Here is a 19,244-nt window from a genome sequence, read left to right as displayed (position 1 = left end):
ATTTGTGGAGTGAATTTAACTGCATTCATGCAATTAATGAATCAAACTGCAAACATTCATTCGATGAGGAACATTGCAAGTCCTATTCCAATCAATCTAGCTTTGCCATTCATTCAATGAAAGAAACTGCGCGCGTTCATTCATGCAAACTGCATGCATTCATTAAATGAAACGACTGCATGTGTTATTTCAATAATTACAGCTTTTCTTGTGTATTCAATGTCTCGAGATTAGCACTTTCATCCAATGAAACCAACTGCATTCATTCAATCATTGAATCAAACTGAAATCATTGAGTCAATGAATCAAACAGTATAAATGGGTTCAATCAAACAAACTTAACTCATTTACTTCGTGAATCAAACTGCGCCCATTCATTCTATGAAATTCACTGTATGTCTTAATTAAAATAGTCATTCTAACTACAATCATGAACAAAACCACCCGTCTTATTTCAATGCGTAGAGCTTCTCTCATTCATTCAATGTGTCAAGCTCACCTTTTCATTTAATGAAACAAGCTGCATTCATTGAATCATTGAGTCAAAGTACAATCATTGATTCAATGAATCAAACTATATTCCTTGTTTCAATGGAACAAGCATAACTCACTTAGTTACTGAATCCTACTGCACTCATTCATTCAATCAAACAGACTGCACATGATAATTGAGGTACTCTCATTCGTTCCAAGCCACAAGCTTAACGCAGTGATTCCATCAAACAAACTGCACACATTTTGTCCATGAAACAAACTGATTAAATGAAACAGACTGCACGTGTTCATTCAATGAGTAGAGCTTTTCTCTTTCATTCAATGCCTCGACATTAAAGCTTTAATTCAATATAAAACCTGCATTCATTCATTGATTGATTCATATTCAATCATTGATTCAAAGAATCAAATGTACGATTGATTTAATTGTACAAACTTCACTCATTTGTGGAGTAAATTTAACTGCATTCATACAATTAATGAATCAAACTGCAAACATTCATTGCATGAGGAACACTGCAAGTCCTGTTTCAATGAATCTAGCTTTTGCTATTCATTCAATGAACGAACAGTCCACGCTTTCATTCAAGGATACAAACTGCATGCATTCATTAAATGAAACAGACTTGCACGTGTTAATTCAAAAACTACATCTTTTCTTGTTTATTCAATTCTCGAGTTTAACACTTTCATTCATTGCAACCAACTCCATTGATTCAATCATTGAATCAAACTGCAATCATTGAGTCAATGAATCAAACAGTATTAATGGATTCAATCAAACTTAATTCATCTAATTCGTGAATCAAACTGCACCTATTCATTCAAGGAAATGCACTGTTTGTCGTGATTAAAAGAGTCATTCTAACTACAATCATCAACCAAACTGTCCGCCTTAATTCCATGCGTAGAGCTTCTCTCATTCATTCAATGTGTCAAGCTCACCACTTTCATTTAATGAAACAAGCTGCATTCATTGAATCATTGAGTCAAAGTACAATCATTGATTCAATGAATCAAACTATATTCCTTGTTTCAATGGAACAAGCATAACTCACTTAGTTACTGAATCCTACTGCACTCATTCATTCAATCAAACAGACTGCACATGATAATTGAGGTACTCTCATTCGTTCCAAGCCACAAGTTTAACGCAGTGATTCCATCAAACAAACTGCACACATTTGTCCATGAAACAAACTGATTAAATGAAACAGACTGCACGTGTTCATTCAATGAGTAGAGCTTTTCTCTTTCATTCAATACCTCGACATTAAAGCTTTAATTCAATATAAAACCTGCATTCATTCATTGATTGATTCATATTCAATCATTGATTCAAAGAATCAAATGTACGATTGATTTAATTGTACAAACTTCACTCATTTGTGGAGTAAATTTAACTGCATTCATACAATTAATGAATCAAACTGCAAACATTCATTGCATGAGGAACACTGCAAGTCCTATTTCAATGAATCTAGCTTTTGCTATTCATTCAATGAACGAACAGTCCACGCTTTCATTCAAGGATACAAACTGCATGCATTCATTAAATGAAACAGACTTGCACGTGTTAATTCAAAAACTACATCTTTTCTTGTTTATTCAATTCTCGAGTTTAACACTTTCATTCATTGCAACCAACTCCATTGATTCAATCATTGAATCAAACTGCAATCATTGAGTCAATGAATCAAACAGTATTAATGGATTCAATCAAAATTAATTCATCTAATTCGTGAATCAAACTGCACCTATTCATTCAAAGAAATGCACTGTTTGTCGTGATTAAAAGAGTCATTCTAACTACAATCATCAACCAAACTGTCCGCCTTAATTCCATGCGTAGAGCTTCTCTCATTCATTCAAAGTGTCAAGTTCACCACTTTCATTGAATGAAACAAGCTGCATTCATTGAATCATTGAGTCAAAGTACAATCATTGATTCAATGAATCAAACTATATTCCTTGTTTCAATGGAACAAGCATAACTCACTTAGTTACTGAATCCTACTGCACTCATTCATTCAATCAAACAGACTGCACATGATAATTGAGGTACTCTCATTCGTTCCAAGCCACAAGCTTAACGCAGTGATTCCATCAAACAAACTGCACACATTTTGTCCATGAAACAAACTGATTAAATGAAACAGACTGCACGTGTTCATTCAATGAGTAGAGCTTTTCTCTTTCATTCAATACCTCGACATTAAAGCTTTAATTCAATTAAACAATCTGCATTCATTCATTCATTGATTCGTACTCAATCATTGATTCAAAGAATCAAATGTACGATTGATTTAATTGTACAAACTTCACTCATTTGTGGAGTAAATTTAACTGCATTCATACAATCAATGAATCAAACTGCAAACATTCTTTGGATGAGGAACACTGCAAGTCCTATTCCAATCAATCTCACTTTTGCTATTCATTCAATGAACGAACAGTCCACGCTTTCATTCAAGGATACAAACTGCATGCATTCATTAAATGAAACAGACTGCACCTGTTAATTCAATAACTACAGCTTTTCTTGTTAATTCAATTCTCGAGTTTAACACTTTCACTCATTGCAACCAACTCCATTGATTCAATCATTGAATCAAACTGCAATCATTGAGTCAATGAATCAATCAGTATTAATGGATTCAATCAAACTTAATTCATCTACTTCGTGAATCAAACTGCACCTATTGATTCAAAGAAATGCACTGTTTGTCGTGATTAAAAGAGTCATTCTAACTACAATCATCAACCAAACTGTCCGCCTTAATTCCATGCGTAGAGCTTCTCTCATTCATGCAATGTGTCAACTCCTCCATTTTCATTTAATGAAACAAACTGCATTCATTGATTCATTGAATCAAACCTTATTCCTTGTTTCACTAAATAAGTGAGGTATGTTTATTTAGTGAATCCTACTGCACTCATTTATTCAAAACAAGAGACTGCACATGATAATTCCATCAGTAAAGGTTCTCTCATTCGTTGAAAGCCACAATCTTAACACATTGATTCTATCAAATCATCTAAACACATTTAGCCTGCATAAACTTCACGTGTTCATTCAATGAGTAGAGCTTTTCTCTTTCTTCAAAGACTCGAGTTTAACGCTTTAATTCAATGAAACAACCTGCATGCATTCATTCATTGATTCATATTTCTATCATTGATTCCAATAATCAAATGCAATTCATTGATTTAATGGTACAATCTTCACTCATTTGTGGAATGAATTTAACTGCATTCATGCAATTAATGAATCAAACTGCAAACATTCATTCGATGAGGAACATTGCAAGTCCTATTCCAATCAATCTAGCTTTGCCATTCATTCAATGAAAGAAACTGCACGCGTTCATTCATGCAAACTGCATGCATTCATTAAATGAAACGACTGCATGTGTTATTTCAATAATTACAGCTTTTCTTGTGTATTCAATGTCTCGAGATTAGCACTTTCATCCAATGAAACCAACTGCATTCATACAATCAATGAATCAAACTGCAAACATTCCTTGGATGAGGAACACTGCAAGTCCTGTTTCAATGAATCTAGCTTTTGCTATTCATTCAATGAACGAACAGTCCACGCTTTCATTCAAGGATACAAACTGCATGCATTCATTAAATGAAACAGACTGCACCTGTTATTTCAATAACTAGAGCTTTTCTTGTTTATTCAATTCTCGAGTTTAACACTTTCACTCATTGCAACCAACTCCATTGATTCAATCATTGAATCAAACTGCAATCATTGAGTCAATGAATCAAACAGTATTAATGGATTCAATCAAACTTAATTCATCTACTTCGTGAATCAAACTGCACCTATTGATTCAAAGAAATGCACTGTTTGTCGTGATTAAAAGAGTCATTCTAACTACAATCATCAACCAAACTGTCCGCCTTAATTCCATGCGTAGAGCTTCTCTCATTCATGCAATGTGTCAACTCCTCCATTTTCATTTAATGAAACAAACTGCATTCATTGATTCATTGAATCAAACCTTATTCCTTGTTTCACTAAATAAGTGAGGTATGTTTATTTAGTGAATCCTACTGCACTCATTTATTCAAAACAAGAGACTGCACATGATAATTCCATCAGTAAAGGTTCTCTCATTCGTTGAAAGCCACAATCTTAACACATTGATTCTATCAAATCATCTAAACACATTTAGCCTGCATAAACTGCACGTGTTCATTCAATGAGTAGAGCTTTTCTCTTTCTTCAATGCCTCGAGTTTAACGCTTTAATTCAATGAAACAACCTGCATGCATTCATTCATTGATTCATATTTCTATCATTGATTCCAATAATCAAATGCAATTCATTGATTTAATGGTACAATCTTCACTCATTTGTGGAGTGAATTTAACTGCATTCATGCAATTAATGAATCAAACTGCAAACATTCATTCGATGAGGAACATTGCAAGTCCTATTCCAATCAATCTAGCTTTGCCATTCATTCAATGAAAGAAACTACACGCGTTCATTCATGCAAACTGCATGCATTTATTAAATGAAACGACTGCATGTGTTATTTCAATAATTACAGCTTTTCTTGTGTATTCAATGTCTCGAGATTAGCACTTTCATCCAATGAAACCAATTGCATTCATACAATCAATGAATCAAACTGCAAACATTCTTTAGATGAGGAACACTGCAAGTCCTATTTCAATGAATCTAGCTTTTGCTATTCATTCAATGAACGAACAGTCCACGCGTTCATTCAAGGATACAAACTGCATGCATTCAATAAATGAAACAGACTGCACCTGTTAATTCAAGAACTACAGCTTTTCTTGTTTATTCAATTCTCGAGTTTAACACTTTCATTCATTGCAACCAACTCCATTGATTCAATCAGTGAATCAAACAGCAATCATTGAGTCAATGAATCAAACAGTATTAATGGATTCAATCAAACTTAATTCATCTACTTCGTGAATCAAGCTGCACCTATTGATTCAAAGAAATGCACTGTTTGTCGTGATTAAAAGAGTCATTCTAACTACAATCATCAACCAAACTGTCCGCCTTAATTCCATGCGTAGAGCTTCTCTCATTCATGCAATGTGTCAACTCCTCCATTTTCATTTAATGAAACAAACTGCATTCATTGAATCATTGAATCAAACCTTATTCCTTGTTTCACTAAATAAGTGAGGTATGTTTATTTAGTGAATCCTACTGCACTCATTTATTCAAAACAAGAGACTGCACATGATAATTCCATCAGTAAAGGTTCTCTCATTCGTTGAAAGCCACAATCTTAACACATTGATTCTATCAAATCATCTAAACACATTTAGCCTGCATAAACTGCACGTGTTCATTCAATGAGTAGAGCTTTTCTCTTTCTTCAATGCCTCGAGTTTAACGCTTTAATTCAATGAAACAACCTGCATGCATTCATTCATTGATTCATATTTCTATCATTGATTCCAATAATCAAATGCAATTCATTGATTTAATGGTACAATCTTCACTCATTTGTGGAGTGAATTTAACTGCATTCATGCAATTAATGAATCAAACTGCAAACATTCATTCGATGAGGAACATTGCAAGTCCTATTCCAATCAATCTAGCTTTGCCATTCATTCAATGAAAGAAACTGCGCGCGTTCATTCATGCAAACTGCATGCATTCATTAAATGAAACGACTGCATGTGTTATTTCAATAATTACAGCTTTTCTTGTGTATTCAATGTCTCGAGATTAGCACTTTCATCCAATGAAACCAACTGCATTCATTCAATCATTGAATCAAACTGAAATCATTGAGTCAATGAATCAAACAGTATAAATGGGTTCAATCAAACAAAATTAACTCATTTACTTCGTGAATCAAACTGCGCTCATACATTCTATGAAATTCACTGTATGTCTTAATTAAAATAGTCATTCTAACTACAATCATGAACAAAACCACCCGTCTTATTTCAATGCGTAGAGCTTCTCTCATTCATTCAATGTGTCAAGCTCACCTTTTCATTTAATGAAACAAGCTGCATTCATTGAATCATTGAGTCAAAGTACAATCATTGATTCAATGAATCAAACTATATTCCTTGTTTCAATGGAACAAGCATAACTCACTTAGTTACTGAATCCTACTGCACTCATTCATTCAATCAAACAGACTGCACATGATAATTGAGGTACTCTCATTCGTTCCAAGCCACAAGCTTAACGCAGTGATTCCATCAAACAATCTGCACACATTTTGTCCATAAAACAAACTGATTAAATGAAACAGACTGCACGTGTTCATTCAATGAGTAGAGCTTTTCTCTTTCATTCAATACCTCGACATTAAAGCTTTAATTCAATTAAACAATCTGCATTCATTCATTCATTGATTCGTACTCAATCATTGATTCAAAGAATCAAATGTACGATTGATTTAATTGTACAAACTTCACTCATTTGTGGAGTAAATTTAACTGCATTCATACAATCAATGAATCAAACTGCAAACATTCTTTGGATGAGGAACACTGCAAGTCCTGTTTCAATGAATCTAGCTTTTGCTATTCATTCAATGAACGAACAGTCCACGCTTTCATTCAAGGATACAAACTGCATGCATTCATTAAATGAAACAGACTGCACCTGTTATTTCAATAACTAGAGCTTTTCTTGTTTATTCAATTCTCGAGTTTAACACTTTCACTCATTGCAACCAACTCCATTGATTCAATCATTGAATCAAACTGCAATCATTGAGTCAATGAATCAAACAGTATTAATGGATTCAATCAAACTTAATTCATCTACTTCGTGAATCAAACTGCACCTATTGATTCAAAGAAATGCACTGTTTGTCGTGATTAAAAGAGTCATTCTAACTACAATCATCAACCAAACTGTCCGCCTTAATTCCATGCGTAGAGCTTCTCTCATTCATGCAATGTGTCAACTCCTCCATTTTCATTTAATGAAACAAACTGCATTCATTGATTCATTGAATCAAACCTTATTCCTTGTTTCACTAAATAAGTGAGGTATGTTTATTTAGTGAATCCTACTGCACTCATTTATTCAAAACAAGAGACTGCACATGATAATTCCATCAGTAAAGGTTCTCTCATTCGTTGAAAGCCACAATCTTAACACATTGATTCTATCAAATCATCTAAACACATTTAGCCTGCATAAACTGCACGTGTTCATTCAATGAGTAGAGCTTTTCTCTTTCTTCAATGCCTCGAGTTTAACGCTTTAATTCAATGAAACAACCTGCATGCATTCATTCATTGATTCATATTTCTATCATTGATTCCAATAATCAAATGCAATTCATTGATTTAATGGTACAATCTTCACTCATTTGTGGAGTGAATTTAACTGCATTCATGCAATTAATGAATCAAACTGCAAACATTCATTCGATGAGGAACATTGCAAGTCCTATTCCAATCAATCTAGCTTTGCCATTCATTCAATGAAAGAAACTGCACGCGTTCATTCATGCAAACTGCATGCATTCATTAAATGAAACGACTGCATGTGTTATTTCAATAATTACAGCTTTTCTTGTGTATTCAATGTCTCGAGATTAGCACTTTCATCCAATGAAACCAACTGCATTCATTCAATCATTGAATCAAACTGAAATCATTGAGTCAATGAATCAAACAGTATAAATGGGTTCAATCAAACAAACTTAACTCATTTACTTCGTGAATCAAACTGCGCTCATACATTCTATGAAATTCACTGTATGTCTTAATTAAAATAGTCATTCTAACTACAATCATGAACAAAACCACCCGTCTTATTTCAATGCGTAGAGCTTCTCTCATTCATTCAATGTGTCAAGCTCACCTTTTCATTTAATGAAACAAGCTGCATTCATTGAATCATTGAGTCAAAGTACAATCATTGATTCAATGAATCAAACTATATTCCTTGTTTCAATGGAACAAGCATAACTCACTTAGTTACTGAATCCTACTGCACTCATTCATTCAATCAAACAGACTGCACATGATAATTGAGGTACTCTCATTCGTTCCAAGCCACAAGCTTAACGCAGTGATTCCATCAAACAAACTGCACACATTTTGTCCATGAAACAAACTGATTAAATGAAACAGACTGCACGTGTTCATTCAATGAGTAGAGCTTTTCTCTTTCATTCAATGCCTCGACATTAAAGCTTTAATTCAATATAAAACCTGCATTCATTCATTGATTGATTCATATTCAATCATTGATTCAAAGAATCAAATGTACGATTGATTTAATTGTACAAACTTCACTCATTTGTGGAGTAAATTTAACTGCATTCATACAATTAATGAATCAAACTGCAAACATTCATTGCATGAGGAACACTGCAAGTCCTGTTTCAATGAATCTAGCTTTTGCTATTCATTCAATGAACGAACAGTCCACGCTTTCATTCAAGGATACAAACTGCATGCATTCATTAAATGAAACAGACTTGCACGTGTTAATTCAAAAACTACATCTTTTCTTGTTTATTCAATTCTCGAGTTTAACACTTTCATTCATTGCAACCAACTCCATTGATTCAATCATTGAATCAAACTGCAATCATTGAGTCAATGAATCAAACAGTATTAATGGATTCAATCAAACTTAATTCATCTAATTCGTGAATCAAACTGCACCTATTCATTCAAGGAAATGCACTGTTTGTCGTGATTAAAAGAGTCATTCTAACTACAATCATCAACCAAACTGTCCGCCTTAATTCCATGCGTAGAGCTTCTCTCATTCATTCAATGTGTCAAGCTCACCACTTTCATTTAATGAAACAAGCTGCATTCATTGAATCATTGAGTCAAAGTACAATCATTGATTCAATGAATCAAACTATATTCCTTGTTTCAATGGAACAAGCATAACTCACTTAGTTACTGATCCTACTGCACTCATTCATTCAATCAAACAGACTGCACATGATAATTGAGGTACTCTCATTCGTTCCAAGCCACAAGCTTAACGCATTGATTCAATCAAACAACTGCACACATTTTGTCCATGAAACAAACTGATTAAATGAAACAGACTGCACGTGTTCATTCAATGAGTAGAGCTTTTCTCTTTCATTCAATGCCTCGACATTAAAGCTTTAATTCAATATAAAACCTGCATTCATTCATTGATTGATTCATATTCAATCATTGATTCAAAGAATCAAATGTACGATTGATTTAATTGTACAAACTTCACTCATTTGTGGAGTAAATTTAACTGCATTCATACAATTAATGAATCAAACTGAAAACATTCATTGCATGAGGAACACTGCAAGTCCTATTTCAATGAATCTAGCTTTTGCTATTCATTCAATGAACGAACAGTCCACGCTTTCATTCAAGGATACAAACTGCATGCATTCATTAAATGAAACAGACTTGCAGGTGTTAATTCAATAACTACAGCTTTTCTTGTTTATTCAATTCTCGAGTTTAACACTTTCATCCAATGAAACCAACTGCATTCATTCAATCATTGAATCAAACTGCAATCATTGAGTCAATGAATCAAACAGTATTAATGGATTCAATCAAACTTAATTCATCTACTTCGTGAATCAAACTGCACCTATTGATTCAAAGAAATGCACTGTTTGTCGTGATTAAAAGAGTCATTCTAACTACAATCATCAACCAAACTGTCCGCCTTAATTCCATGCGTAGAGCTTCTCTCAGTCATTCAATGTGTCAAGCTCACCTTTTCATTTAATGAAACAAGTTGCATTCATTGAATCATTGAGTCAAAGTACAATCATTGATTCAATGAATCAAACTATATTCCTTGTTTCAATGGAACAAGCATAACTCACTTAGTTACTGAATCCTACTGCACTCATTCATTCAATCAAACAGACTGCACATGATAATTGAGGTACTCTCATTCGTTCAAAGCCACAAGCTTAACGCATTGATTCCATCAAACAAACTGCACACATTTTGTCCATGAAACAAACTGATTAAATGAAACAGACTGCACGTGTTCATTCAATGAGTAGAGCTTTTCTCTTTCATTCAATGCCTCGACATTAAAGCTTTAATTCAATATAAAACCTGCATTCATTCATTGATTGATTCATATTCAATCATTGATTCAAAGAATCAAATGTACGATTGATTTAATTGTACAAACTTCACTCATTTGTGGAGTAAATTTAACTGCTTTCATACAATTAATGAATCAAACTGCAAACATTCATTGCATGAGGAACACTGCAAGTCCTATTTCAATGAATCTAGCTTTTGCTATTCATTCAATGAACGAACAGTCCACGCTTTCATTCAAGGATACAAACTGCATGCATTCATTAAATGAAACAGACTTGCACGTGTTAATTCAAAAACTACATCTTTTCTTGTTTATTCAATTCTCGAGTTTAACACTTTCATTCATTGCAACCAACTCCATTGATTCAATCATTGAATCAAACTGCAATCATTGAGTCAATGAATCAAACAGTATTAATGGATTCAATCAAACTTAATTCATTTAATTCGTGAATCAAACTGCACCTATTGATTCAAAGAAATGCACTGTTTGTCGTGATTAAAAGAGTCATTCTAACTACAATCATCAACCAAACTGTCCGCCTTAATTCCATGCGTAGAGCTTCTCTCATTCATTCAATGTGTCAAGCTCACCACTTTCATTTAATGAAACAAGCTGCATTCATTGAATCATTGAGTCAAAGTACAATCATTGATTCAATGAATCAAACTATATTCCTTGTTTCAATGGAACAAGCATAACTCACTTAGTTACTGATCCTACTGCACTCATTCATTCAATCAAACAGACTGCACATGATAATTGAGGTACTCTCATTCGTTCCAAGCCACAAGCTTAACGCAGTGATTCCATCAAACAAACTGCACACATTTTGTCCATGAAACAAACTGATTAAATGAAACAGACTGCACGTGTTCATTCAATGAGTAGAGCTTTTCTCTTTCATTCAATGCCTCGACATTAAAGCTTTAATTCAATATAAAACCTGCATTCATTCATTGATTGATTCATATTCAATCATTGATTCAAAGAATCAAATGTACGATTGATTTAATTGTACAAACTTCACTCATTTGTGGAGTAAATTTAACTGCATTCATACAATTAATGAATCAAACTGCAAACATTCATTGCATGAGAAACACTGCAAGTCCTATTTCAATGAATCTAGCTTTTGCTATTCATTCAATGAACGAACAGTCCACGCTTTCATTCAAGGATACAAACTGCATGCATTCATTAAATGAAAACGACTGCACCTGTTAATTCAATAACTACAGCTTTTCTTGTTTATTCAATTCTCGAGTTTAACACTTTCATTCATTGCAACCAACTCCATTGATTCAATCATTGAATCAAACTGCAATCATTGAGTCAATGAATCAAACAGTATTAATGGATTCAATCAAACTTAATTCATTTAATTCGTGAATCAAACTGCACCTATTGATTCAAAGAAATGCACTGTTTGTCGTGATTAAAAGAGTCATTCTAACTACAATCATCAACCAAACTGTCCGCCTTAATTCCATGCGTAGAGCTTCTCTCATTCATTCAATGTGTCAAGCTCACCACTTTCATTTAATGAAACAAGCTGCATTCATTGAATCATTGAGTCAAAGTACAATCATTGATTCAATGAATCAAACTATATTCCTTGTTTCAATGGAACAAGCATAACTCACTTAGTTACTGATCCTACTGCACTCATTCATTCAATCAAACAGACTGCACATGATAATTGAGGTACTCTCATTCGTTCCAAGCCACAAGCTTAACGCAGTGATTCCATCAAACAAACTGCACACATTTTGTCCATGAAACAAACTGATTAAATGAAACAGACTGCACGTGTTCATTCAATGAGTAGAGCTTTTCTCTTTCATTCAATGCCTCGACATTAAAGCTTTAATTCAATATAAAACCTGCATTCATTCATTGATTGATTCATATTCAATCATTGATTCAAAGAATCAAATGTACGATTGATTTAATTGTACAAACTTCACTCATTTGTGGAGTAAATTTAACTGCATTCATACAATTAATGAATCAAACTGCAAACATTCATTGCATGAGAAACACTGCAAGTCCTATTTCAATGAATCTAGCTTTTGCTATTCATTCAATGAACGAACAGTCCACGCTTTCATTCAAGGATACAAACTGCATGCATTCATTAAATGAAAACGACTGCACCTGTTAATTCAATAACTACAGCTTTTCTTGTTTATTCAATTCTCGAGTTTAACACTTTCATTCATTGCAACCAACTCCATTGATTCAATCATTGAATCAAACTGCAATCATTGAGTCAATGAATCAAACAGTATTCATGGATTCAATCAAACTTAATTCATCTACTTCGTGAATCAAACTGCACCTATTCATTCAAAGAAATGCACTGTATGTCGTGATTAAAAGAGTCATTCTAACTACAATCATCAACCAAACTGTCCGCCTTAATTCCATGCGTAGAGCTTCTCTCATTCATGCAATGTATCAACTCCTCCATTTTCATTTAATGAAACAAACTGCATTCATTGAATCATTGAATCAAACCTTATTCCTTGTTTCACTAAATAAGTGAGGTATGTTTATTTAGTGAATCCTACTGCACTCATTTATTCAAAACAAGAGACTGCACATGATAATTCCATCAGTAAAGGTTCTCTCATTCGTTGAAAGCCACAATCTTAACACATTGATTCTATCAAATCATCTAAACACATTTAGCCTGCATAAACTGAACGTGTTCATTCAATGAGTAGAGCTTTTCTCTTTCTTCAATGCCTCGAGTTTAACGCTTTAATTCAATGAAACAACCTGCATGCATTCATTCATTGATTCATATTTCTATCATTGATTCCAATAATCAAATGCAATTCATTGATTTAATGGTACAATCTTCACTCATTTGTGGAGTGAATTTAACTGCATTCATGCAATTAATTAATCAAACTGCAAACATTCATTCGATGAGGAACATTGCAAGTCCTATTCCAATCAATCTAGCTTTGCCATTCATTCAATGAAAGAAACTGCACGCGTTCATTCATGCAAACTGCATGCATTCATTAAATGAAACGACTGCATGTGTTATTTCAATAATTACAGCTTTTCTTGTGTATTCAATGTCTCGAGATTAGCACTTTCATCCAATGAAACCAACTGCATTCATTCAATCATTGAATCAAACTGAAATCATTGAGTCAATGAATCAAACAGTATAAATGGGTTCAATCAAACAAACTTAACTCATTTACTTCGTGAATCAAACTGCGCCCATTCATTCTATGAAATTCACTGTATGTCTTAATTAAAATAGTCATTCTAACTACAATCATGAACAAAACTGCCCGTCTTATTTCAATGCGTAGAGCTTCTCTCATTCATTCAATGTGTCAAGCTCACCTTTTCATTTAATGAAACAAGCTGCATTCATTGAATCATTGAGTCAAAGTACAATCATTGATTCAATGAATCAAACTATATTCCTTGTTTCAATGGAACAAGCATAACTCACTTAGTTACTGATCCTACTGCACTCATTCATTCAATCAAACAGACTGCACATGATAATTGAGGTACTCTCATTCGTTCCAAGCCACAAGCTTAACGCAGTGATTCCATCAAACAAACTGCACACATTTTGTCCATGAAACAAACTGATTAAATGAAACAGACTGCACGTGTTCATTCAATGAGTAGAGCTTTTCTCTTTCATTCAATGCCTCGACATTAAAGCTTTAATTCAATATAAAACCTGCATTCATTCATTGATTGATTCATATTCAATCATTGATTCAAAGAATCAAATGTACGATTGATTTAATTGTACAAACTTCACTCATTTGTGGAGTAAATTTAACTGCATTCATACAATTAATGAATCAAACTGCAAACATTCATTGCATGAGAAACACTGCAAGTCCTATTTCAATGAATCTAGCTTTTGCTATTCATTCAATGAACGAACAGTCCACGCTTTCATTCAAGGATACAAACTGCATGCATTCATTAAATGAAAACGACTGCACCTGTTAATTCAATAACTACAGCTTTTCTTGTTTATTCAATTCTCGAGTTTAACACTTTCATTCATTGCAACCAACTCCATTGATTCAATCATTGAATCAAACTGCAATCATTGAGTCAATGAATCAAACAGTATTCATGGATTCAATCAAACTTAATTCATCTACTTCGTGAATCAAACTGCACCTATTCATTCAAAGAAATGCACTGTATGTCGTGATTAAAAGAGTCATTCTAACTACAATCATCAACCAAACTGTCCGCCTTAATTCCATGCGTAGAGCTTCTCTCATTCATGCAATGTATCAACTCCTCCATTTTCATTTAATGAAACAAACTGCATTCATTGAATCATTGAATCAAACCTTATTCCTTGTTTCACTAAATAAGTGAGGTATGTTTATTTAGTGAATCCTACTGCACTCATTTATTCAAAACAAGAGACTGCACATGATAATTCCATCAGTAAAGGTTCTCTCATTCGTTGAAAGCCACAATCTTAACACATTGATTCTTTCAAATCATCTAAACACATTTAGCCTGCATAAACTGCACGTGTTCATTCAATGAGTAGAGCTTTTCTCTTTCTTCAATGCCTCGAGTTTAACGCTTTAATTCAATGAAACAACCTGCATGCATTCATTCATTGATTCATATTTCTATCATTGATTCCAATAATCAAATGCAATTCATTGATTTAATGGTACAATCTTCACTCATTTGTGGAGTGATTTTAACTGCATTCATGCAATTAATTAATCAAACTGCAAACATTCATTCGATGAGGAACATTGCAAGTCCTATTCCAATCAATCTAGCTTTGCCATTCATTCAATGAAAGAAACTGCACGCGTTCATTCATGCAAACTGCATGCATTCATTAAATGAAACGACTGCATGTGTTATTTCAATAATTACAGCTTTTCTTGTGTATTCAATGTCTCGAGATTAGCACTTTCATCCAATGAAACCAACTGCATTCATTCAATCATTGAATCAAACTGAAATCATTGAGTCAATGAATCAAACAGTATAAATGGGTTCAATCAAACAAACTTAACTCATTTACTTCGTGAATCAAACTGCGCCCATTCATTCTATGAAATTCACTGTATGTCTTAATTAAAATAGTCATTCTAACTACAATCATGAACAAAACTGCCCGTCTTATTTCAATGCGTAGAGCTTCTCTCATTCATTCAATGTGTCAAGCTCACCTTTTCATTTAATGAAACAAGCTGAATTCATTGAATCATTGAGTCAAAGTACAATCATTGATTCAATGAATCAAACTATATTCCTTGTTTCAATGGAACAAGCATAACTCACTTAGTTACTGATCCTACTGCACTCATTCATTCAATCAAACAGACTGCACATGATAATTGAGGTACTCTCATTCGTTCCAAGCCACAAGCTTAACGCAGTGATTCCATCAAACAAACTGCACACATTTTGTCCATGAAACAAACTGATTAAATGAAACAGACTGCACGTGTTCATTCAATGAGTAGAGCTTTTCTCTTTCATTCAATGCCTCGACATTAAAGCTTTAATTCAATATAAAACCTGCATTCATTCATTGATTGATTCATATTCAATCATTGATTCAAAGAATCAAATGTACGATTGATTTAATTGTACAAACTTCACTCATTTGTGGAGTAAATTTAACTGCATTCATACAATTAATGAATCAAACTGCAAACATTCATTGCATGAGGAACACTGCAAGTCCTATTTCAATGAATCTAGCTTTTGCTATTCATTCAATGAACGAACAGTCCACGCTTTCATTCAAGGATACAAACTGCATGCATTCATTAAATGAAACAGACTTGCACGTGTTAATTCAAAAACTACATCTTTTCTTGTTTATTCAATTCTCGAGTTTAACACTTTCATTCATTGCAACCAACTCCATTGATTCAATCATTGAATCAAACTGCAATCATTGAGTCAATGAATCAAACAGTATTAATGGATTCAATCAAAATTAATTCATCTAATTCGTGAATCAAACTGCACCTATTCATTCAAAGAAATGCACTGTTTGTCGTGATTAAAAGAGTCATTCTAACTACAATCATCAACCAAACTGTCCGCCTTAATTCCATGCGTAGAGCTTCTCTCATTCATTCAATGTGTCAAGCTCACCTTTTCATTTAATGAAACAAGTTGCATTCATTGAATCATTGAGTCAAAGTACAATCATTGATTCAATGAATCAAACTATATTCCTTGTTTCAATGGAACAAGCATAACTCACTTAGTTACTGAATCCTACTGCACTCATTCATTCAATCAAACAGACTGCACATGATAATTGAGGTACTCTCATTCGTTCCAAGCCACAAGCTTAACGCAGTGATTCCATCAAACAAACTGCACACATTTTGTCCATGAAACAAACTGATTAAATGAAACAGACTGCACGTGTTCATTCAACGAGTAGAGCTTTTCTCTTTCATTCAATGCCTCGACATTAAAGCTTTAATTCAATATAAAACCTGCATTCATTCATTGATTGATTCATATTCAATCATTGATTCAAAGAATCAAATGTACGATTGATTTAATTGTACAAACCACTGATTTGTGGAGTAAATTTAACTGCATTCATACAATTAATGAATCAAACTGCAAACATTCATTGCATGAGGAACACTGCAAGTCCTATTTCAATGAATCTAGCTTTTGTTATTCATTCAATGAACGAACAGTCCACGCTTTCATTCAAGGATACAAACTGCATGCATTCATTAAATGAAACAGACTGCACCTGTTAATTCAAAAACTACATCTTTTCTTGTTAATTCAATTCTCGAGTTTCACACTTTCACTCATTGCAACCAACTCCATTGATTCAATCATTGAATCAAACTGCAATCATTGAGTCAATGAATCAAACAGTATTAATGGATTCAATCAAACTTAATTCATCTAATTCGTGAATCAAACTGCACCTATTCATTCAAGGAAATGCACTGTTTGTCGTGATTAAAAGAGTCATTCTAACTACAATCATCAACCAAACTGTCCGCCTTAATTCCATGCGTAGAGCTTCTCTCATTCATTCAATGTGTCAAGCTCACCACTTTCATTTAATGAAACAAGCTGCATTCATTGAATCATTGAGTCAAAGTACAATCATTGATTCAATGAATCAAACTATATTCCTTGTTTCAATGGAACAAGCATAACTCACTTAGTTACTGAATACTACTGCACTCATTCATTCAATCAAACAGACTGCACATGATAATTGAGGTACTCTCATTCGTTCCAAGCCACAAGCTTAACGCAGTGATTCCATCAAACAAACTGCACACATTTTGTCCATGAAACAAACTGATTAAATGAAACAGACTGCACGTGTTCATTCAATGAGTTGAGCTTTTCTCTTTCATTCAATACCTCGACATTAAAGCTTTAATTCAATGAAACAATCTGCATTCATTCATTCATTGATTCGTACTCAATCATTGATTCAAAGAATCAACTGTACGATTGATTTAATTGTACAAACTTCACTCATTTGTGGAGTAAATTTAACTGCATTCATACAATCAATGAATCAAACTGCAAACATTCTTTGGATGAGGAACACTGCAAGTCCTATTTCAATGAATCTAGCTTTTGCTATTCATTCAATGAACGAACAGTCCACGCTTTCATTCAAGGATACAAACTGCATGCATTCATTAAATGAAACAGACTGCACCTGTTAATTCAATAACTACAGCTTTTCTTGTTAATTCAATTCTCGAGTTTCACACTTTCACTCATTGCAACCAACTCCATTGATTCAATCATTGAATCAAACTGCAATCATTGAGTCAATGAATCAAACAGTATTAATGGATTCAATCAAACTTAATTCATCTACTTCGTGAATCAAACTGCACCTATTGATTCAAAGAAATGCACTGCTTGTCGTGATTAAAAGAGTCATTCTAACTACAATCATCAACCAAACTGTCCGCCTTAATTCCATGCGTAGAGCTTCTCTCATTCATGCAATGTGTCAACTCCTCCATTTTCATTTAATGAAACAAACTGCATTCATTGAATCATTGAATCAAACCTTATTCCTTGTTTCACTAAATAAGTGAGGTATGTTTATTTAGTGAATCCTACTGCACTCATTTATTCAAAACAAGAGACTGCACATGATAATTCCATCAGTAAAGGTTCTCTCATTCGTTGAAAGCCACAATCTTAACACATTGATTCTATCAAATCATCTAAACACATTTAGCCTGCATAAACTGCACGTGTTCATTCAATGAGTAGAGCTTTTCTCTTTCTTCAATGCCTCGAGTTTAACGCTTTAATTCAATGAAACAACCTGCATGCATTCATTCATTGATTCATATTTCTATCATTGATTCCAATAATCAAATGCAATTCATTGATTTAATGGTACAATCTTCACTCATTTGTGGAGTGAATTTAACTGCATTCATGCAATTAATTAATCAAACTGCAAACATTCATTCGATGAGGAACATTGCAAGTCCTATTCCAATCAATCTAGCTTTGCCATTCATTCAATGAAAGAAACTGCACGCGTTCATTCATGCAAACTGCATGCATTCATTAAATGAAACGACTGCATGTGTTATTTCAATAATTACAGCTTTTCTTGTGTATTCAATGTCTC

Source organism: Chiloscyllium punctatum, chromosome 26, assembly GCF_047496795.1.
Source record: "Chiloscyllium punctatum isolate Juve2018m chromosome 26, sChiPun1.3, whole genome shotgun sequence".
In the NCBI taxonomy this organism is placed as follows: Eukaryota; Metazoa; Chordata; class Chondrichthyes; order Orectolobiformes; family Hemiscylliidae; genus Chiloscyllium; species Chiloscyllium punctatum.
This window is presented reverse-complemented; position numbering follows the sequence as displayed.